This window comes from Ictalurus punctatus, chromosome 5, assembly GCF_001660625.3.
Source record: "Ictalurus punctatus breed USDA103 chromosome 5, Coco_2.0, whole genome shotgun sequence".
Lineage (NCBI taxonomy): Eukaryota > Metazoa > Chordata > Actinopteri > Siluriformes > Ictaluridae > Ictalurus > Ictalurus punctatus.
The window spans coordinates 20,529,923-20,550,878 of record NC_030420.2 but is presented as its reverse complement, the minus strand read 5'-3'; the positions used below and the strand labels follow the sequence as shown (position 1 = coordinate 20,550,878).

Sequence of the window (20,956 nt, the reverse complement as noted above, 5' to 3'; positions counted from 1 at the left end):
GTGTGATCGTGTCCTGTCACAAAATATGGTGAAAACTCTCACACAACGTTCATAATGTGATTAAGGTTTACATGTCTGTAATACACGTCCATAATGCGACTAAAATAGGAGTACTCCACCTGTCTTAATTCGATTATTGCTTACTTCGAGTATGACCTTAATTAGATTAAGGCAATTAAAAATTGCTGTTTACATGGTAGTTTCTTAATCAAAGTATGGTCTTAATCGGGTTAAGAGTGGATTATTGTTGTCCATGTAAACGCACTGATTGAGACCAGAGACAGCCAACAACAAAGTTCTGGCAGTGTTGGAAATTTTGATAAAAGTCTCTGCTGCTACAACCACCAATATGAGGAAGACATTAGATTATGTGAAACTCACTGGGACAGCTACCAATACTATAGTGGCAATGGTGAAACGTAAACAAAACATACTAATGGACAGAAGTATATCCTTAATGCCTCAAGCTTATTTTCAAGAATGTTTCTTTAGGGAACCCAGTTTTCTGAAAAATCCTGTATCACACTGATTGACGTAAGCAGAATGTAGTAATTTTCTTTCACTAGATGTATAATCTAACATGGAGAGCATGTTATTGTATAATTTGTTATAGATTTTGACCAAAATTTGGGTTCATCTATAACAGTAAAACCACCTTTACAACAAATTCGTAAAGGATACGGCACATAAACATCAGGAGCAATGCGGGATGACTTATCCCTTCAGTCCACACTGATTATAACGTAGTATATGCATCACTTACATGCATGAGAAAACAGAAACTGATGAACTGAAGTGAGTGTGCATTAACAAAAAAATCTCCAGGAAGGCGTGTGGTGTGAGTTGGCTTTTAGGATACGTGGCATACAGCTCTATTGCATGAATTCTTAAAAGGGTGTTTAATACTATATACAATATTACCGCATTCATACATTTTAACTAATAAACTCACCATATACTCACATTATTAACTGGAATGCAACTCTAGGGTCATGCTGATCACACGATCAGCATTGCCATTATGGACATCAATGGGCAAAGCAGCAGATGTCCTGGTTAGGTGTAAGTGTAGGTAGTATTAAGTAGCCACAGTGTACAGAAATCAATGCAAGGACCTCATAAAGGCCAAACTAACCTATATGTGTGTGTGTTTGCATGTGTGTTTTCAAAAATAGATATATAATTTTTAACCCCACCTATTCTCATGTTAGTGAATGGGACAGATGGCAATATTTAATTTTTAGTTACATCTCCAGAAATTATTTTCGCACATAGTGTTCTGTCATTTTCATGCCCGTCATGCCCTCCAATAATATTGGCACCCTTGGTAAATATGAGTAAAGAAGGCTGTGAAAAATTGTCTTTGTTGTTTAACATTTCGACCTTTTTGTTAAAAAAAATTCACAAAAAATATTTTGGTCTCATGGATATCAAACAATTGCAAACACAACACAGGTTTATCAAAATGACAAGATTTCATTTTTAGTTACATCTCCAGAAATTATTTTCGCGCATAGTGTTCTGTCATTTGTACAATTTCAGTTGGCCCTGATGTCGCCCCCAATATTTTTCCTTATGATAAATGCATTTTATAAATGTTATTTGAAGATAAAGGGTCTGGTTAATGAAGTGACTGACAGTTTTGTACATGGAAGGCGAGTTTCATGAATGCCCACATACTTTCCAACAAGCCCCTGAATTCCTTGACAGTTCTCTAGCAAAGCCATGTCTTGTTCTGCTGTAAACTGAGCTAACAAAATCTCAGTAGAGTTCTTCAGTTTTTCCAGTATGTTTTCCAGTGTGATGTCTAAGCTAGCTTGTTATATTAATATTATAACTAGCAAACTAATGTGAGTGAACGAAGTGATTGCGTAAACAAAGGCAGCTTACACTAGCTAAACTGGCTAATAATCTACACTTGTCTGTATGACCTCAGACAACACTCGAAATATCTTAGTAATGTTAGCCAGTCACTGCTTTAGTAGCTCCACAGAGTTTCTAGAATGAGTGGAGAATAAAATAGAGCACTTCTCCATTCAGATGGGTAATTAATTTTTTTAAAACAAACCAAAAAAAAAAATAAAAAAACGTGTTGAGTGTAAATGTTGACTGCTGTTTACTAGTATTTTTTTGTAGTTGGTAACTTGCATTAGCTACTTATGCATTACTTTTATTAAAATGACAGATAATATCAAGTAGCTAGCAAATTCTTCCAACAGGAAAATCAATATACTTGCAAAAATGATACAAATACAATTTAGCATTTTATATATTAATTAATAATGCTGTATTTGTCAGTGCCCCATCTTAAGTTGCACTCCAAGTAATGTCAGTGTGCACACTCACGTATAAGTGTTCATCACTAATATGAGTGGGTGAGATTTTGTCTAATGTTTTTGAATTGGATACAGTAAGTACGACAGAGAATTGAGAGAGATACATTGTGTGTTTTGGAGAGGTTGCTGAAACAGGCTATAACTTTGGGAATGTGTTTAAAGTGGGCTAATGGCTCCAGATTAGAGCAACTCCTGTGGTTTTCTGGGCTGGTGCATGTGTGTGTGTGCGTGTGTGTGTGTGTGTGTGTGTGTGTGTGTGTGTGTGTGTGCGCGTGTGTGTGTGTGTGTGTGTGTATGTGCATGTGTGTGTGTGTGCGTGTGCGTGTGTGTGTGCGCACGCGCCTGGGCTTTCTTCAGTGCAGGGTGGTGCCGATGGATAATTGAGCAGATGAGAAAAGTTACCCAGAAACATTATGTGCACTCCTGGGTAAAGCACATATTTATTTTAATAACATAAGAATTCATATGTGATTCAAACACAACATAATAGCCCTGATGTCATCCACACATTGTATGAAGAATTTTCTTTTGGAGATGCACTCACTACAAAACACTTGAAATTTCTAAAAGCCAAACAAATGGACTACTTATTAGAGACCAAGGTGAATACAACTGGGTTCATTCTGTCTTTATTTCATTTTTTTCCCTCCCTCATTTAGGTCATTTCAGGTCAGATTCCTTTGGTTTGTCCATAAAAAAGACATATGGCCTAAAACGAAGTCATACAAATAGTAATTAAAAACAGGAGAAAAAAACATGTGGTTTAATGCCTGGGCTAACAACCATGTGTGTTTTAACTGAGCTCAAAATAGGTGATCTTGAGGAGAAAAAAAAACAGGGCAGAGGGAACGAGGGTGAGGGAAAAAAAAAAAGAAAGAGTAGGGGTTTGCACGGCGGAGTAGAGGGATTGGCAGAGAGCCGTCGTGTCCAGCTACTGAGATCACGAAGTGGGTGGTAGGAGCGAACTGTCTCTTGGCCAAACCCTGAGAAACCCTCATATCTTCCAAGCAGTTCGACTGGAGTAGGATGTCAACCACTGAAGCCTGTGCATGAGCCAAGGAGGCCCAGAGAAGCACAGATGGTAGTGCTGACAAATTAGTTCAGTGCAGCCCTAAGCCCCTCTTATTTTTGTACCTGGCAGCGGTGACAGAGCTATCTCTCCTTTCTGCTTTTTCAGCTGAATGTTTCCTTTCCATTTCCAATGCCCAACTCTTTGTTTGTAGTTCCTGCAGGCAGAGTGATGGCATGTCCAGCATATGAGTACTTTTACGGTGAAGCTCCCTCCGATCTCTTTATTTATACTGAATGAAAATGTGTTGGCTGTCTTCAGTACTGCCGCCCACATGAACCAGAAGTGCAGCCAGCTGGCCCTGAGCTTACTCCTAACTCATAGAGAACAGAAGTGCACAGACTGGGTGTGGCCAGAACAACTCAGCCTTTCTCAGGTTAACCCACTCAGGGAAAAAAAAAAGATTTTTTTTTCTCTCCGTCAACTATCCTCCCATATCCTTAATGGGGAATTAAGCATGAAACTAGAGGCCACTGTAAATCATTAGGTGGAAAGCATCTAAGACACACAAACATGTGGCGTGCAGTGAATTTGACCCTTAGCGCTCTTTCACAAACTGCATCAGCAGAAATGACTTTGTGACAAAAGCCAAAATGTTATTGATTTGCTGGTTCTGTGTAAGTATGAAGTCTACTTTTCGAGGCCTGGAATATTCACGCCTGAAAATAGAGTTCTTCACAATACAGCACAACAGATTTGCATTATGTTGACCTACTGTCCTGATGACAAATCAGAAATGGAAGCAAAACAAATATCTAATGGCTTCAGACACTAAAAGTCATATCCAAGTTTCGTTCGAAGAGAGAAAAAGCAATTAGACAGTAAAAAATGGTATTGGGAGACCAGGACATCTTTCAGTAGGGGGATACAAAAACAGATGTCCTGTCTTGCTTACAAATCATAAATAATTTGGGCAGAATTCTGCCGTCTGTTTCTGTGGGATCTGCTCATCACTCATCACGCCTTTGTACATACGTGTGTATGAGTCCAGCAGAAGAATAGCATGTGAGCACTGGGAAATCTCTGGAACAGTGTTGTCATACTGGATTGGTTCACTGGCTTATAGTGGATTAATTATAAACAAACCCATGTGCATATATCTACCATTTTTTTTCAGGCCTGTATTCTTAAGCGTATTCCAGTTGGGTTAGAGATCACACAAACTGGTAACACTGCCTCTGTGGAATACGGAATAAATGTGGTGCCTCTAGTTGAGACCCAAACAATGGATTTGACATCGTTGTGCATAGGAACATTCCCTGAATGTGGTTCTTGTGGATTTGTATACTTTCCTTTAGTTCCTAAACAGTTTGTTTTCATTCGGGAAAGAAAAACATGCAAAAGGTTTAGTCAGTGCTAATTGCAAGCACACTGGAATGTTAGGTGATCATCTGCTTCACTTCTCATTTAACACACATCTGCACACAACCCTGAGTTCCGCTCATCAATCTTTAGATTTGGGTTAATGTACTTCAGATTATGCTTTTTATCTCACATAGGCTAGATTACTTCTTCTGATTTTCTATGACATCTCTCCACATTAACAAGTTTATGTAGCCCTTCAAAATTTATAGAAGCAGTTATGTAAGCCTCCATGGTCTCAAGGCATGGATCTAGTCAGCATACCAGTTTTGGTTACTGAAAAAACCTAAAGCTTCCTTTCATGGAAAGGCCTAGTCACTTTCTAAAGGAGTTAGACACAATTCCAGACATTTTTTTGCCAACCAAGTTATTATTACTTGGTGAGGAAGCAAGGCTTCATTGCGGAGAAAGGAAATACTGTAGAACATTTTTAAAAGAGTGAAAAACCATCCCATTCATACATACAAATGGATCACTCAGTCGTCTTTTATCAGTCATAGATTTGTAATATGGCCAGATTACATTGCAATTCATGATTGCGATGCTGTTTAAAACACAATGGGATAGAACATTTTCATGGACACAGGGTTTGGACGTGAAAATGTTGGGAGCCATTTGGTAACATCATACACAATTGGTCTTAACATGTGTGTAAGTGTACTGTAGAAGCATATCATTTGAAAGAGGTCAATTTAAATGGGTTAATTAGAGAGGCTGGAGGCTACATGTTTGATTAAAGAAAACATACAGACCTAACATAAACAAGTGTGGTGCAAGAGCATACAGTATAAGCTAACAGAGCAATCACAGCAGAATTAGACTCTAAATCATAGCAGTGGTACTCATCAACCTTCTAGTCTTCAGACTCATACACAATGATCCTGGCTTTCTCTATAGCAATACATTATATAGCAATAGAAAAAAAGCAATTTCAAGCAAAAGGGATTTTTGGTTTGTATTAATGGGGAACCCTTAAAAGTTCTGCAGCTTTCCTTATAGAGAGTAGAATCTCTTTAGAAAGTATTAAGTTAGAAACCCATGAAGTATATAAAGAACTCTTGAGAAACCTCTGGCTTAATGAAACTTGTTATTTTTTGGACATTTTAAGCAGCATATTACTGCTTGTACTAAAAAATATCCACCATTTCTACTATTAATAATGGTATTATACCACAGCGCTGTTTATTTCTTGAATCTGATTATCTGATGTTGATTGATGTTCTGTAACTGCAGCTCTGACAATAGTGTCGGTTGTCATTCAAATAAGAGGTTTATATCCACGTGCTCATTCTACAATAAATGATCATTTCTATAGTAACAAATTCACTCACAATACTTGTACGGCAAACTCTCCACATATTCTCAGTCTAATAAAGAACAGATTAAAAATGTGTTATTTAACAAAGAGGAACCTATAATCATTGATATGGTCCAGTTTTCTGTAAGGAGACATTTATCGTAGGAGTCTCTAGTGTCAGTGTCTGTGTCTTCCACCACGGGAAAGGCTAAGGACTTGTTTATAGCAATTACTGTATAAGTGATAACAGGAACTAACTTGTTTTGCAGACTTTCAACAACATTAAAAGTAACTATAAATGGGTAAAAACTACAATATGTCATTGTTTGATCAATTAAAAAATAGAATCATTGGGAAATTGCTGTTAAAGATGAATAAAACATTTGGGATGTGCTGTTACAGGAAGTTAATCAACTTTGGTGTAATCATGATGCAGCACCTGCTGTCATGTTTCAGTGCTTACTTCCTTTCTTAATACCTTGTTAGCATGGTAAGATGTGTAGCAGCCAGACTGGGATCAAAGTCGTATTCCTTCAGCCCTCTTTTCTAGGAAATGGTATCACGGGGTAAGAGTCAAGCGTGCACCACTGAAAGACCACATTACTGTTGTTTTGTGTATCATTTAGCTTTACAGACAAGTTTCATCTTTACTTGAACTAAGTAAAATCAGAGCAAGATGTCGGGCTCACTTTCTTCAAGCATGCAGGGTGTCACATTTGCGAGGCAACACCCTTATTGCGGTAGATATGGCTTCTTTTTCTGGACCGCACACATTCATTCTGTAAATGACTGAGATTTTGACACACATGTGGTTTCAATTAGTGCAGAGGATTCAAACAGGATTATATAGGAGTATTTGACACCCCACATTTACCCCTTTCCCTTACCCATGGAATATATACCATGGTGTTCTGACCCTGGCTCATGCTCTGATACCACTGGTCAATTTTTTATTTTTTTAAATTGAATATTGCAAGTTAATACTTGGTAAATGACATGTATGGTTGAGTGAAAATAAAGGCGTGTGTAACCCACACTGCTGGCTCAGTGCAGGTACAGCGTTTTAGACTGATTTCCCAGTAATTACTTTGTGTTCACCTCCGGCAGGAGACTATTATGGTTGCTGCTTCCTGCCCTTGGCCTATGTGTGGTCATGTCTAGCCAAACCACTGTGGTGCGAGGGAGAGAGAGAGAGAAGGAGCGAGCTCATGATTCCTATCAGTGGGCCTCCAAGTGACTCCTGGGTGGTGGAAAGTAGATTTGTGTATGCGTATGTAGATATAGTCTGCATAGTAGATCTACTGTATCTTGTTAGGAACCTACTGTATTTTCAAGTAAGTCTTTGTACTTGGCATGTACCATTTTAGTGGAACACCTATAAAGTGTTGTAATTCCTACACTGTTCACCTGATTGGGATATATATACACTTTAATTATAACTCCAATATACTGTGGTAGACTGCTGAAATAATAACATTGTCAATGTTAAAATAGTTACACACATGACTACTATAATTGATATGCTGAAAAACGTTTTTTTGCGGATGTTCCGCAACATTAAAGATACAGTCATGTGAAAAAATAAGTACACCCCATGGAAATTGTTGGCTTTTTTGACATTTTTGGACAAGCAAACATTTGATCCTCTGTGAAACAGTGCCTATTAATACAGTTGATGTACTAGAACAAAACCACAAGGAACATTTGCTTTTTCAATCATTTATTCAACAGAAATATCAATACATGTGATATTCTTCTGTAAGTAAGTACACCCTCGGCCTCAGAAGATAGTACTGCCCCCTTTAACAAAAATGTCTTGTAGGCGTTTTGCATAATTGTCCACCAGGCTTGCTAGAATTGTTGACCACTCTTCCATGTAATATTCTTTTCAGTTGCAAGGGTTTTCTTGCATGTACTGCCCATTTCAAATCCCCCCACAACATTATAATGGGATTCAAATCCATGCTTTGACTAGGCCACTCCATAACCCTCCATTTCTTCTTTTTGAGCCATTCCTTGGTGGATTTGCTAGTGTGCTTAAAGTCATTATCCTGTTGAAAGGTCAACTTTTGATTCAACTTCAACTTTCGGACAGATGCCCTCACATTATCTTCAAGCACTCTTTGATATGATGCAGAATTCATAGTTGAATCAACGAACGCAAACCCAAACTGTAACATTTCCACCATCGTGCTTCACAGTTGGTATGAGGTGCTTCTCCTGAAAAGCTGTGTTTGGTCAGCGCCAAACATGTCTGCTGTTACTGTGGCCAAACAACTCTATCTTTGATTCATCTGTTCAGAGAACATTATTCTAAAAGGCCTAGTCTTTGGCTGTATGCTCATTGGCAAACTGTAGTCTTGCAAAGGCTTTTTCCTTGGCATGATGACACCACACACCTCAATAGCAAAGGGAACACCAGACACTAGATAGGGATATAAATAAGACAGGCTCCACCTGCATTCCCTAAGCAGGTTCTAATCACTGGCACCCAATTTTGAACACCTGATTCAATCTGTTTTTTGTTAATGTAAATTGTGGAACTTACTACAAAATGTAAAAAAAATTTGTGTCATTTGGTAGAGTGTATCAGCTTTATTAATGTAAAAAAAAAAAAAAGCCAACAATTTCCATTCTTATTTTTTCACATGTCTGTAACTATAAACCGTTTAAAAAATATATACCACCCTGTATTTTTAAAAAAAAAATGATTAACAAACTGTTGTGGTATATAAGTGATTGGATTCTGTTATTGGAAAATAATCAACTTCTGCATGATGACATAACATCCCATCATTAATTATTTTCCTGTCACATCAATTATAGACAATAGCATGTCAGGGTGAGTCTCTAACACTCAACTAGTTTAGCCAGCTGGCCATATGCACAAACTATCGGATTAAAGCCACAAAGCTTGGTTCCATGCTCTCACACTGTTCCCAATCAACCAGAACCCATGGACATGGACATAGCTTCTCTACTGAGGAAAAAGAATGCTGCAGATGTTTTGGCCTGTGTTTGTACTGCAGAAGGGACATTTCTGTGCCTGTTGTAAACTGAGACCTGAAAATAAGCTCCATAAGCTCCTAAACCAGGTGAATACCACACTCATTCCCATAAAAGAGAATAAAAGAATAATCTGTCATGGTGCGTAAAGTTGTCATGGTGCGATACAACAAACAATATAATAGTTCCAAGCGCTCATTGATTCTGGTGCTGCAGGTAATTTCATGGATGAAGATATGGCTAAAACGCTGAATATTCCCCTTGTCCCGTTCACAGGCTCACTTATAGTGAAAGCCCTGGATGGCACCTGGCTGAGAAGTGGGAGGATTACTGAGCGCACCATTCCCCTTCAAATGTATGCAAGAATTTTAGATTCAGAAACTCTCTCTCCTTCATGATAACCATTTTAAATCCTGTCGGTCTTTGCCCTGTCACTCAATGCAGATTGAAAGCCACAAAATCACCAAAGATATAGACATTCCCTACCGCAACCTGCCTGATATATTTAGTAAAAAAAAAAAAAAAAAACTCAAAGATACCATCTGTCATGTAATGGGGTTGGAGATGGATGCAAGTGCGGTTAAAGCTTTTATTGAAGAGAGGCAGGCATATGAATCCAAATCGTAGGGCAAAATGTGGTCAATAAACAGGCACAGGGTCGTGTGCTCGGCAAACAACATTAATTAGGCTTAGATAAGAGTCGAGAAACACGGGGACAAAACAGGATCAAAACCATGAAACGAGGCCCAAAGATCAAAGGCTTGGTACGGGTCTGGCGGAAAACACAGAAACACACAATACTTTGCAACCTGACAATGAAACACAAGTGGTTTAAATACGCACAAAATCAAAGGTAAAATATAAACAGCTGTGAATAATGAGGACAGGTGAGGGACACAACTAATAGCAAGACAGGGGCAGAGACAAGACATAAACCATAATAAAACACACGTGTCCAAAAGTAAACAAAGTTTGACAACCCGGAAGCACACTCTGTTGTGCTATGGGCCCTTGAGGGGAAATCTCTGACACCATCGCATTGCCCATGGGACTGCACTATCAACCCCTTAGCCTGTATTGCTCCCCCTAGAGGCTGAGCTTACCCTCTCTCAGTACCTGACACCAGAACCATGAAAGAATGCATTCAAGAAGAACTAGCACATCCCTCTACCTCACCAGCCACTGCTGGATTCTTCTTTGTAAACAACAAAAAAAAAAGACAGGCAAGCTGTTCATGTATAGATTACTGAGACTTTAATTTTGTGAAGTACAGGCACCTCTAGTGTCAGCAACCCCTGAACAGGTAAGAGGTGCTTGAATTTTCACTAAACAGGATCTGTGAAGTCCATATAACTTCATCCATATCAGAGAGGATGATTGATGAAGTGGAAGATGGCATTCATAAACACATCAGGTCACATTGAAGATTTAGTAATTCCATATGCCCTCGTTAAAGCGCCTTCTGTGTTCCAGGCATCCTAAGGAGTTCCTGAATCAATGTCTCATTGTCTATATAAACGGTATACAAATATACAACTTTCACCAATGATCCGTCAAATTCCTAGGCAATATCCTTGATGAAAGGGGAGTGGAGATGGACTAACTGAAGCTGGAAGCAGTTACAGCCTGGCTGCAACCCAAAACTACCAAAGAGCTACAAAGGTTCTTGGGGTTTGCAAATTTCTACTGGCACTTTATCAGTAGTTTTAGCTCAGTAGCAGCACCCATGACATCTCTCTTAAAGAGGAAACCGAAGACCCTCATGTGCACTGACAAAGCCACATATGTCTTTGGCACCCTTAAGGTCCAGTTCACCCCAGCCCCCATCCTTCTCCATCCTGACCCCTCACTGCATGGAGATTGATGCAGCAGGTTTGAAAGTGCAGAATATCCCATCTTAACCGAATCAGGATCAGTGAAGTATTAAATATGTCAAGTATGCAAAGCAATTCAGCCCTTGTGGGCACTCTTTTTCACAAGGTTTAATTACACTTTAACTTATAGAACTGGTTTAAAAAATGTTACAGCTGATGCCTTGTCATGTTTAGATGAAAATCCTCAAGCAAAACCTGTACCTGAAACCATGATACATGAGTCCTGTTTTGTTGCACCTGTATACCAAGAATTGATGGATGATATCACCAGAGAGCTAAAACAGGTTTGTTAAAGAATGCTCAGTATTTGCTTTTGACATTTACAAACAGGCCTTCTTGAACCCTTCTTGAACAGTCCCCCAACTACTTGGTCACACATAGCTTGATTTGATCACATACCTCCCACTATCTCAAGGTAGCACCACCATTCTCACAATCATAGATCACTTTTCTAAAGGCTGCTGCTTAATTCCACTACCTAAAAGCCCAACCACCATGGAAGCAGCAGAAATGATATTCAAATTGGTATACTGATTCTACAGCCTCTCAGAGGACACTGTATTAGACAGAGATGTTCAGTTTACTCCTTGAGTCTGGCAAGCATTTTGTAGGCATCCAAATATAAATGTCGAGGTTTGTCTTCAGGATATCGGCTTCAGACCAATGGTCAGAGAGAACATCTAATCTTAGACATGCTAATCTTGCACATGGATTCTAGCTATACTCTTGAGTCTCCTTCATTACATTTCCTATAATGTCCTGCTCAACCTTAGGGGATTGCAAATTCTTGTTTGTTCACAACATTATGGTAAAGTTGTCGGCTGCAGAGTTATTTACCAAATGCCACCCCACAGATCCATCTTTGAACCTTGTTCAAAATGTCTTTCAAAAAATTAGACCGCTGTTTTTATATAATTGGTAAAGGGAATTTAAGCTATGACTGAATTCTTGTTTTGTATTCTGTATTTATCACAAAGATTTAAAGTGAGGGACGGTGAGATGGATGGTCACTTTTTGTAGACACCCAGTGTGAGCTCCTCATCACCTGTTCTTCATTAGACTGCGTTCCCTTTGCCAGAAACAATATACCACAATGCTGGAAACATCATCAGCCCACCATTTGTGGATGGGTAGACCATTAGTGAATTCCAAACTGTTTACAAACATTGGGCCTCTCCTCATCTGTCTTCCTCCTTCACTCTCTGAGATGAGGTGGTGGCGGTTGGGGTGGGGGGTTGTAGGAGTGAGGAGGTTGTTCCTCCTGGTTGATTGACCAGGGGCCAGACATGGGGCTCCCACTCTGTCATAGAAAGCTGTATTTCTCCGCCTCCATCCTGTGTGAAATCAAAAGCTGTAATTTTATTTCGATTAGCAGAATATTGTGTTCACACAAGCTTTCCAAATACACATGAAAGTATTTAACGTCTCTCTCTCTCTCTCACGCTCTCTCTCCAGATGACGTATATGTTTCCATAGGATGTTGCGTGTTTGCTGGCAAGGACAAACAGACTATAGTTTAAATAAAAGACGAGGAAAGGCACAGTGCTCTGTAGGAATTATATAAACCCCAGAGAAGCTCTAGGAAAAGAAAAAAAAAATCAAACACCGCAATCCAACTCTGGTTTGTCATCTTCGCAATAAACACATGTACATCACTCGCATGGAAACATGTGCTGAGCGTTCAGGGAAAAAAAGGGGGGGGGGGTGATCTTGGTATGTGGTTGGGCTCAGAAGGCGAGGAGAAAGAGAAAAACAGCTCCAGCAGGCTGAGCGATCTCTGTATAAGCATTACGAGAAACCTTACCCTTGGCTTGAGATCCACAATCACTGGAGCTGAAATGTAAATAACGGTTTGGTCTCAGCAAAATAAATGATGCGAAAGGAAATCAAAGTAAACAACATCAGTCAGTGTAATTATTCTCGTGTTGCTCAGGCTTCCTGCTTGTGTACCTGTAGAGGCCAAAAGATTCGGCCTTTGTTGTAACATCGTGCTGGGATGTTTTGCCATGTATGCACTGCCTCTGAAGTAAGAGATTTCAAATTTTGCAGACCACCACAAACACTGTAGCTAGACATCACGGATACACATGAATCTGCAGCTTGTAAGTACGTTTGTCTTTCGTTTAAACATGAAGGAAGAAGTGATTTGAATTTTGCAGTCACCGGTATGTCCTGACTCACCTCTCCAACAATGCAAATGCCCGTCAGGCCTCCGTGGTAGGTGAGTGCAATCCTTATTTCATTTGGAAAACAATTACAGTTACAACCATTAAGGAAATACTGTCTGTAAAACTGAACTACTCAAAGTGTCTCTTGGTAACTGTAGTTCCACACAGGTCTTGCCAGAAACACAGCAAATTACATGATTGCTTGTCTGCTACTCCATGTGCCAGTGAACACTTCATCTACTACTAATATATCATGCATTACTTACAATGCCTCTTTGTCCCTGAAACATTACGTATCTCTTTTAAAGCTGTGGATTCAGAGGATGCATGTCATACCATCACTTTCTGGCACAGGAGCAGAGTAGCTTTAAAACATTCACGCAGCGTCAGATTTGACTTCACTCCTGGCTGAAAGTGGTGGCGGCTGTAATAGTCCTCTGGGTGTTCCTATTCAAATCTGGGCCTGTCGTTGCCTAACAGCTGGAGCACAGCTCCCAGAGCCGAAAAATAAACACCTTCTCTCTCTCTCTCTCTTGCTCTCTCTCTCTCTCTCTCTCTCTCTCTCTCTCTGAGTGATGAGATGTGTGATTTCAGGGCCTCTGAATTCCTCCATTAATGGTTCCCAGCTTCGTGCTGGGAGGCTGGGAAGAGGGAGCTTATTCTGCTGCAGCTGTTTCGTGCAAAAATGGACTCCCCATTTTAGTTTCAGATGTATTACTTTTTATTAAGGGAATTATCAGAGGTCTTCAATGCAACACTAGAGGCTCTCCACTCAGGAACGACTGCAAATTACTGTGATCATCTGAACACAAGCCAGCTGGACAACACTGTTTACATAAGCGTCATCTGACCCAGCGTAGGCATGAATTCCTGACAACTTGTATGTATTACATGTTTTATGATAAACATTTTGCAAACCTCCAACATACCTCTGGGGCTTTTGACCATCTTGTTAAATGAACAACTCACTGCTATGCAAGGATTACTTGGTTCCTTTTCTTGCCTCTTAGGACTTTATTAGGATCTTTGTAAGAGATGGGACTGTCACCGTTTGATTTGCAGCACAGGAAAGCAACGTAGTGCGTCAACGTCATACTATAGATGAGGCTAATTCTTCAGCTCACATAAATAGAGGGAGAAACGATGGACATGTGTTTACAGCCAGTCATAGTTCCAGAATCTAATAATATACATCAAGTTTGAGTTTATAAGTTTGAGGTTATAATATGCTTCTCTCTCTCACTCTATCTCGCTCTCTCTCTCTCGTCCCCCACTCTTTTTTTTTCTTAGATGTGTCCCATAATTACCAATTAATTAATTAGTTAATAATTTATCCTTGGCAGACTTTTTAAACCAAAATATACAATTTATCTTAGTTATTTACTAGGGATGCAGCGAGATGAAAATTCTTGGCCGAAGCCGAATATAATGAAAAACTTGTCTGAAAGCCGAAACCAAACACGTTTTTTTTCCCGCGTTTTTTCCATTTATTTTGCCATTTTTTTCCACCATTGCATAAATTAAATAGTCAAAATGTGCTTTTTACTATTTTGTCTTGCTTTTCACAGAAAAAAATCCTACAATTATAATATATTTATTTAACACTGAACATTTTTCATTCCAGCAGGCATAGGCTACCAACAAAGCACAATACAACTTTAAATAAATAAATGAGTGAAATAAAAATATTTTGACGTGGTCATCTTTGCCCCCCCCCCACATAAGTGACTGCTGAAAGAATGGAACACACTCTGTAGCCTATAACCAAAAGTGCATTAAAAAGTGCAGTGACAAGAGTGGAGAAAATGGTTCTATTCGGTTCTATACGGCTGATTATCTTGGGGATATATACCGCTCGCCTCCCTGTATACCTCGCGGAGTATCATAGTAGATATAGTATAGTTAGATACATTGTTAAACGTATGTTCCTTGATAGATTTAGTTAGTTTAAACTATAGATTAGTTCATTTAGTCCCTTTGCCTACGTAGTCTTGACTACGTTTTTTGGATTACGATTTGGATTTGTCTGCCTGCCCTTAAATCCTTAAATAAATATGTCTTTCACACCACTCCCTTACGTCTCGCGACGTGCCAGAATACTCCGGAACAGAAACAAAAAAGTAACCATCCGAAGAGCACGTACATCGTGCACGTAGCTCGCGCATGCGCGAGCGCCCTCATCGAGGTCGTGACATTCGCGCGTCTCACTCTGGTTGCTAGGCTATTTGGGCGCGTCATCAAACACGTCATTGTTCGGTCAAATTTATTCGGCATTTTCACTTATTCGGCCGAACACTGAAAATGCTTTTTACTTTTGTGCTATTCTCGTCCGAATAATTTCGGTTGCCGAACATCCGGTGCATCCATATTATTTATCAATATGAGACATTTAATAACACTTGCACATTACTTTGTAACAGTCAGACAACATTACAAAAGTAGAATTAGTAGTATTAATAGTAGTAGGAGTAGTAGTAGTAGTAGTAGGAGTAGTAGTAGTAGGAGGAGTAGTAGTATTAGTAGTAATAGTATTAGTAGTAAGAGGAGTATTATTATTATTATTATTATTATTATTATTAGTAGTAGTAGTAGTAGTAGTAGTAGGAGTAGTATTATTATTATTAGTAGGAGTATTAGTATTAGTAGTAGTAGGAGGAGTAGTAGTATTAGTAGTAGTAGTATTAGTAGTAAGAGTAGTAGTAGTAGTAGTAGTATTAGTAGGAGGAGGAGGAGTAGTATTAGTTGTAAGAGGAGGAGGAGTAGTAGGAGTAGTAGTATTAGTAGTAGGAGTATTAGTATTAGTATTAGTATTAGTAGTAGTAGTATTAGTAGTAGTAGTAGTAGTAGGAGTAGTAGTAGTAGTAGTAGTAGGAGGAGGAGGAGTAGTATTAGTTGTAAGAGGAGGAGGAGTAGTAGTAGTATTATTATTATTAGTAGGAGTAGTAGTATTAGTAGTAGGAGTATTAGTATTAGTATTAGTAGTAGTAGTATTAGTAGTAAGAGGAGTATTATTATTATTATTATTATTCTTAGTAGTAGTAGTAGTAGTAGTAGTAGTATTAGTAGGAGGAGGAGTAGTATTAGTAGTAAGAGGAGGAGGAGGAGTAGTAGTATTAGTAGTAGTAGTAGTAGGAGTAGTATTATTAGTAGTAGGAGTAGTAGGAGGAGTAGTAGTATTAGGAGTAGTAGTAGTAGGAGTAGGAGTAGGAGGAGGAGGAGTAGTATTAGGAGTAGTAGTAGTAGTAGTAGTAATAGTAGTAGTAGGAGGAGGAGGAGGAGTAGTAGTATTAGTAGTAGTAGTAGTAGTAGGAGGAGGAGGAGGAGTAGTATTAGGAGTAGTAGTAGTAGTAGTAGGAGGAGGAGTAGGAGGAGGAGGAGTAGTATTAGTAGTAGTAGTAGTAGTAGGAGGAGGAGTATTAGTAGTAGTAGGAGTAGTAGTATTAGTAATATTAATAGTAGTGGTAGTAGTAGTATTAGTAGTAGTAGGAGTAGTAGTATTAGTATTAGTATTAGTAGTAGTAGAAAGATTAATCAATTACCAAAAAGAATCATTAGTTGCAACCCTAGCATGATTTGAAATAAATAAATAAATAAATAAAATTTCATTAAAGAAACTGAGGTACATATATTTTCAGGGTGGTACGGTGGTGCAGCAGATAGTGCTAATGCTACAAAACTCCAAACACGCAAGCCTCCATTTTGGCCAGCAAGGTTTTTTTTTTAAATGTCCTATAATCCACTTCACATCACATGACCTGCCTGTCAGTGCTGATTGGCTGGCAAACCATAGCTAATGCCTCTTATAGGCTGTAAAAAGAAATTACACAGACCACAGGCCATTAGCCGAGCAAATCAGTTCAGTGAATCGCAGGGTACAGTAGGTGGAAACAAGCTCAGCCATGCCGGTGCATGAATAATAAACGGCCACCACCCATGCAGTCGAGTTACAGGGGGTCAGCCTGAATCAGTTTCCATCACTGCGTTTTTTTGAGACCATGTGCCCCTTTTCATTACTTTGAGCACACCAGCTGTATTGTAACTACAACCAATTTCCTTGCAGTCTATAAAACTGTCAATCAGAATCATACAGCAGAAGGAAAAGCCTGCTGTTAGAGGGGGAGAGCTCGGCTCTGTGGCCAGATGTCAGCCAGTGCAAGGCGAGATAATGCCGCCGGACCTCACTTTTTTATTTTCATCCAAAAGCAACCGTTTTTGAGACATCTATGAAATTTGTCCAAGTCCTCTACAAGAATATAAGATTTTTTTTTCAGTTGCTAATTTGGAATTCAAGAATGGATTAATGTAAAATTGTGGTAAGTCACGAACCAAGGTAAAATGTGTGAATATTCTCGATAACAGCTTGACCTTTACAGACCACGTCTCAACAACTGCACGGTCCTGTAGGTTCATCCTGTACAACATCAAGAAAATCAGACCCTACCTCACCGGACAGTCTACACAGATACTAGTCCAGACTCTTGTTATCTCAAAACTGGACTACTGCAACTCACTACTTTCGGGCCTCCCAGCCAGCTCCATCAAACCCCTTCAGATGATTCAGAATGCTGCAGCACGCCTCATCTTCAACCAGCCCAAGAGAACCCATGTCACACCGCTCTTCATCTCCCTCCACTGGCTTCCTGTAGCTGCCCGCATCAAATTCAAGGCCTTGATGCTCACCTACAAGACCTTGTCTGGAACAGCACCCTCCTACCTCAACTCTCTCCTGAAGGCTCACGCAATCTGCGATCAATCAACGACCGACGCTTAGTTGTACCTACTCAGCGTGGCTCAAGGTCCCTTTCAAGAACATTCAAATTAACTGTTTCTCAGTGGTGGAATGAACTTCCAACCTCAATCCGGACCACAGAATCTCTCACCATCTTCAAAAAACAGCTAAAGACTCACCTCTTCCATGAACACCTAACCAACCCATAAAAAAATAAATAAAAATAAAATAAAAATTACTCTGGCACTTACACCCCTACTCTGCGCAATTAGCTTTTTCTGGAACTCAATTAACGGATCTTGTATGGTAGCACTACTTGTATTGTTCTCTGCTCGATATATCCCTTTGCTTGTATTTTCTCATTTGTAAGTCGCTTTGGATAAAAGCGTCTGCTAAATGAATAATTGTAAATGTAAATATTTGTTTAAAAAACATGACACATTGTAGTCAGTGTGTGGCCATTTCTTAACACCTTATATTCAGTTAGTCTGGTCATCTATGTTGTTTATTATCATAGCGAATACCTTTAGAAACAAATCCTTCATACTGTAGATACACAAAATCATGCACGGGAAATATTAATTTTTTAAAAATTATAATTTTTTTCTAACGGACATAAACTGAAATAAGACACATGACCGAGTCCGTCCCAGGTACCTACTGTACATCATGTTTTAGATATGTTTCTTTATTTGTAACAAAAGGAAGAGACAAATAAGTTATAATATTTTTTATTTGTTAGAATTCTATCAGTGTTTGAACATTATTATTTAGAGAGCTAGTACATTTTTTATTCTACTTTCATGGCTAGCTTTTCACAAAACCCGAGCACAGTTTTATCAGAGTTCACTCACTCTGTTCCATGGTAACACTGTAAAAGGGCACTTTAGCTGGCTGAGAACAAGTTAGCAATGAAAGTGTGCACCTTAATGACTTAATGTCTCTGTTATGTTCTCACAAAAAAAACAAAACAATAAAAAAAAACAATGGTAGCATTACATATAAACTCTTTAAAAATATACTTCTGTCAAATAGCTTGACAACTACTATGTACACTACAAAAATAAATTTTCATATAAATAAATTATATGGCATACATTTATCTTTGTAACTGAAAATGACATACATCCACACCGGCCGAGGAAATAAATGGCAGTCTGTAAAAAAACAAAACAAAACAAAACAAAAAACAACAACAAAAACAACCCCCAAACAAACAAACAAACAAAAAAAACAACCACTGATCATTTTCCTTTTAAAATCCTCTAAGAGCTTTGAAGAATCTGTACTGTAAATGTTATATACTCTTTTTCCTATTTAACATTAGTAAGCACTTTATACACATCAAAATCCATTAATGAAAGAACACACACAAAAAACCTGTAATAGTGTTTTTAGACAGACATAAAAATCCCTGCATTGTTAACAACTGGCATTACGACCATTATTAAACACAACATCTTATAATACAAAAATATAAATATTGCAAAAAAAAAAACAAACAAAAAAAAAAGTAAAAACTGAATAACAATAGTTGCCAGCCATGATTCTCTCCTGTTTCTGCCAACGTGACATTTTAGGAGAACACAGAACACACAGCACACACAAGCAATGGACAGAAGACCAGGACCTTCGCCGAAACAGGAAAAATAAGGAAGAACAAAGAAAATGGAGACTGACGTACTAGTGTTGAACAGGAAGTCGTACAGGAGGGGGATGGGGGGTTGGCCCAAAGTAAACCATACACACACACACACACACATACACACACACAGTCTACTCATAACACACACCATACCCAGAGTGAATTGGGGGCTCCAGGACCCTTGACCTTAGAAGCACTCGTATGCGCCATTTGGCGGTCGAGGGAGGAACTTCCAATTAGTGTCATGGCATTGTGCTGTAGAGTTTTATGAGCTGAGGTCAGAGGAGAGAGCCGCTCGTGCTAAATTGGGGCCAGAGAAGGTGGACGGTCCTTAAAAATGACAGAAAAAGCCTGTCAAGTTCGGCCATTTAGTGGTCAAGCCCCGCATGCTGCTCATCGACATAGCTTATCAAAACGTATCATGTGAGTGAACATCACTGTGCCGTCAGAGAGGCTACAGCTGGTTACACCATGTGAGGTTTAGCTGTATTAGTCTAATAAAGCATCATTAAAAATGAAAACTATAAAAAAATAATGCCATGCTATTGTAAAAGAAACAGAGGAGAGGAGAATGCTACAGAGTGTACAGTCCCACTGCCAGTCAGTAGAAAACTGCACCCGTATTGTATAATTGTTTCAACAGTAATTCAGTTCTGAGGCTCGAGCGCAAGCAAGGCTTCACACTAAATGGCCATTTTTACAGTCAACCAACTCAAAACGAGCCAGAAGGACGGAGGAAAGTTCCGACGCAGAGCACAGTAGAGCCGTGTGCAAACGCTCTCTATGCTTTCTTCATTTCGAAATATCTCACGCATGGCGTGCTTCACCGATAAACAGCAACTGTTGTTGTTTTTTTCTTTTTTTTTTCCCTACTACCACAGGTTTGTGATATGCAAATTAAGATTTGTATAAAGCATACATTCTACTTCAATACACAACAAAACACACCGTCATGCACGTGCACTCTGACACAAACATATAGTGCTCGTCTGTCTGCAGTTCCCACACAGTGATGCATTAAAGGACCTGACTTCATGTATTGAGGTCTGATAATATGTCCATAGAAACACTAAACAGTTATTACAGATAATATAATTAACCAATATACACTTTGTAAAAAAAATTATATGTGTGTGTGTATATATATATATATATATATATATATATATATATATATATATATATATATATATATATATACACACACACACACATATACATATATAATTATATATATAGTATAATATATATAGTTTACAAAATCCCTGTAGAAGTGCATGGGTACTTTCGCACAGGCGTTTCAGAAACATGAAAAAATCCAAATGAGTATAACACTATTTTTGATTTACTGGCTGAAAGGATGCAGCTTGTAGGCCCTGAAATGAATCAAAATGTTTGTCTAGGGTGCACATACACATTTGGCCACACACAAAAATACATACTCTCATACATATATATATATGTATATAT

The 20,956-nt window shown here is 38.8% G+C and overlaps 1 protein-coding gene across 2 annotated transcripts in view; it reads right to left on the bottom strand.

The window, feature by feature from the left end:
• Positions 1–18,556: 18,556 nt before the first annotated feature.
• Positions 18,557–20,956, bottom strand: part of ptch1 (patched 1) — a 59,747-nt gene continuing 57,347 nt past the window's right edge. For both annotated transcript variants that reach the window (XM_017468747.3, XM_053680302.1), the window contains exon 24: positions 18,557–20,956. This exon is cut by the window's right edge and continues 586 nt beyond it. The gene's annotated coding sequence lies outside the window, so the exon portion shown is untranslated.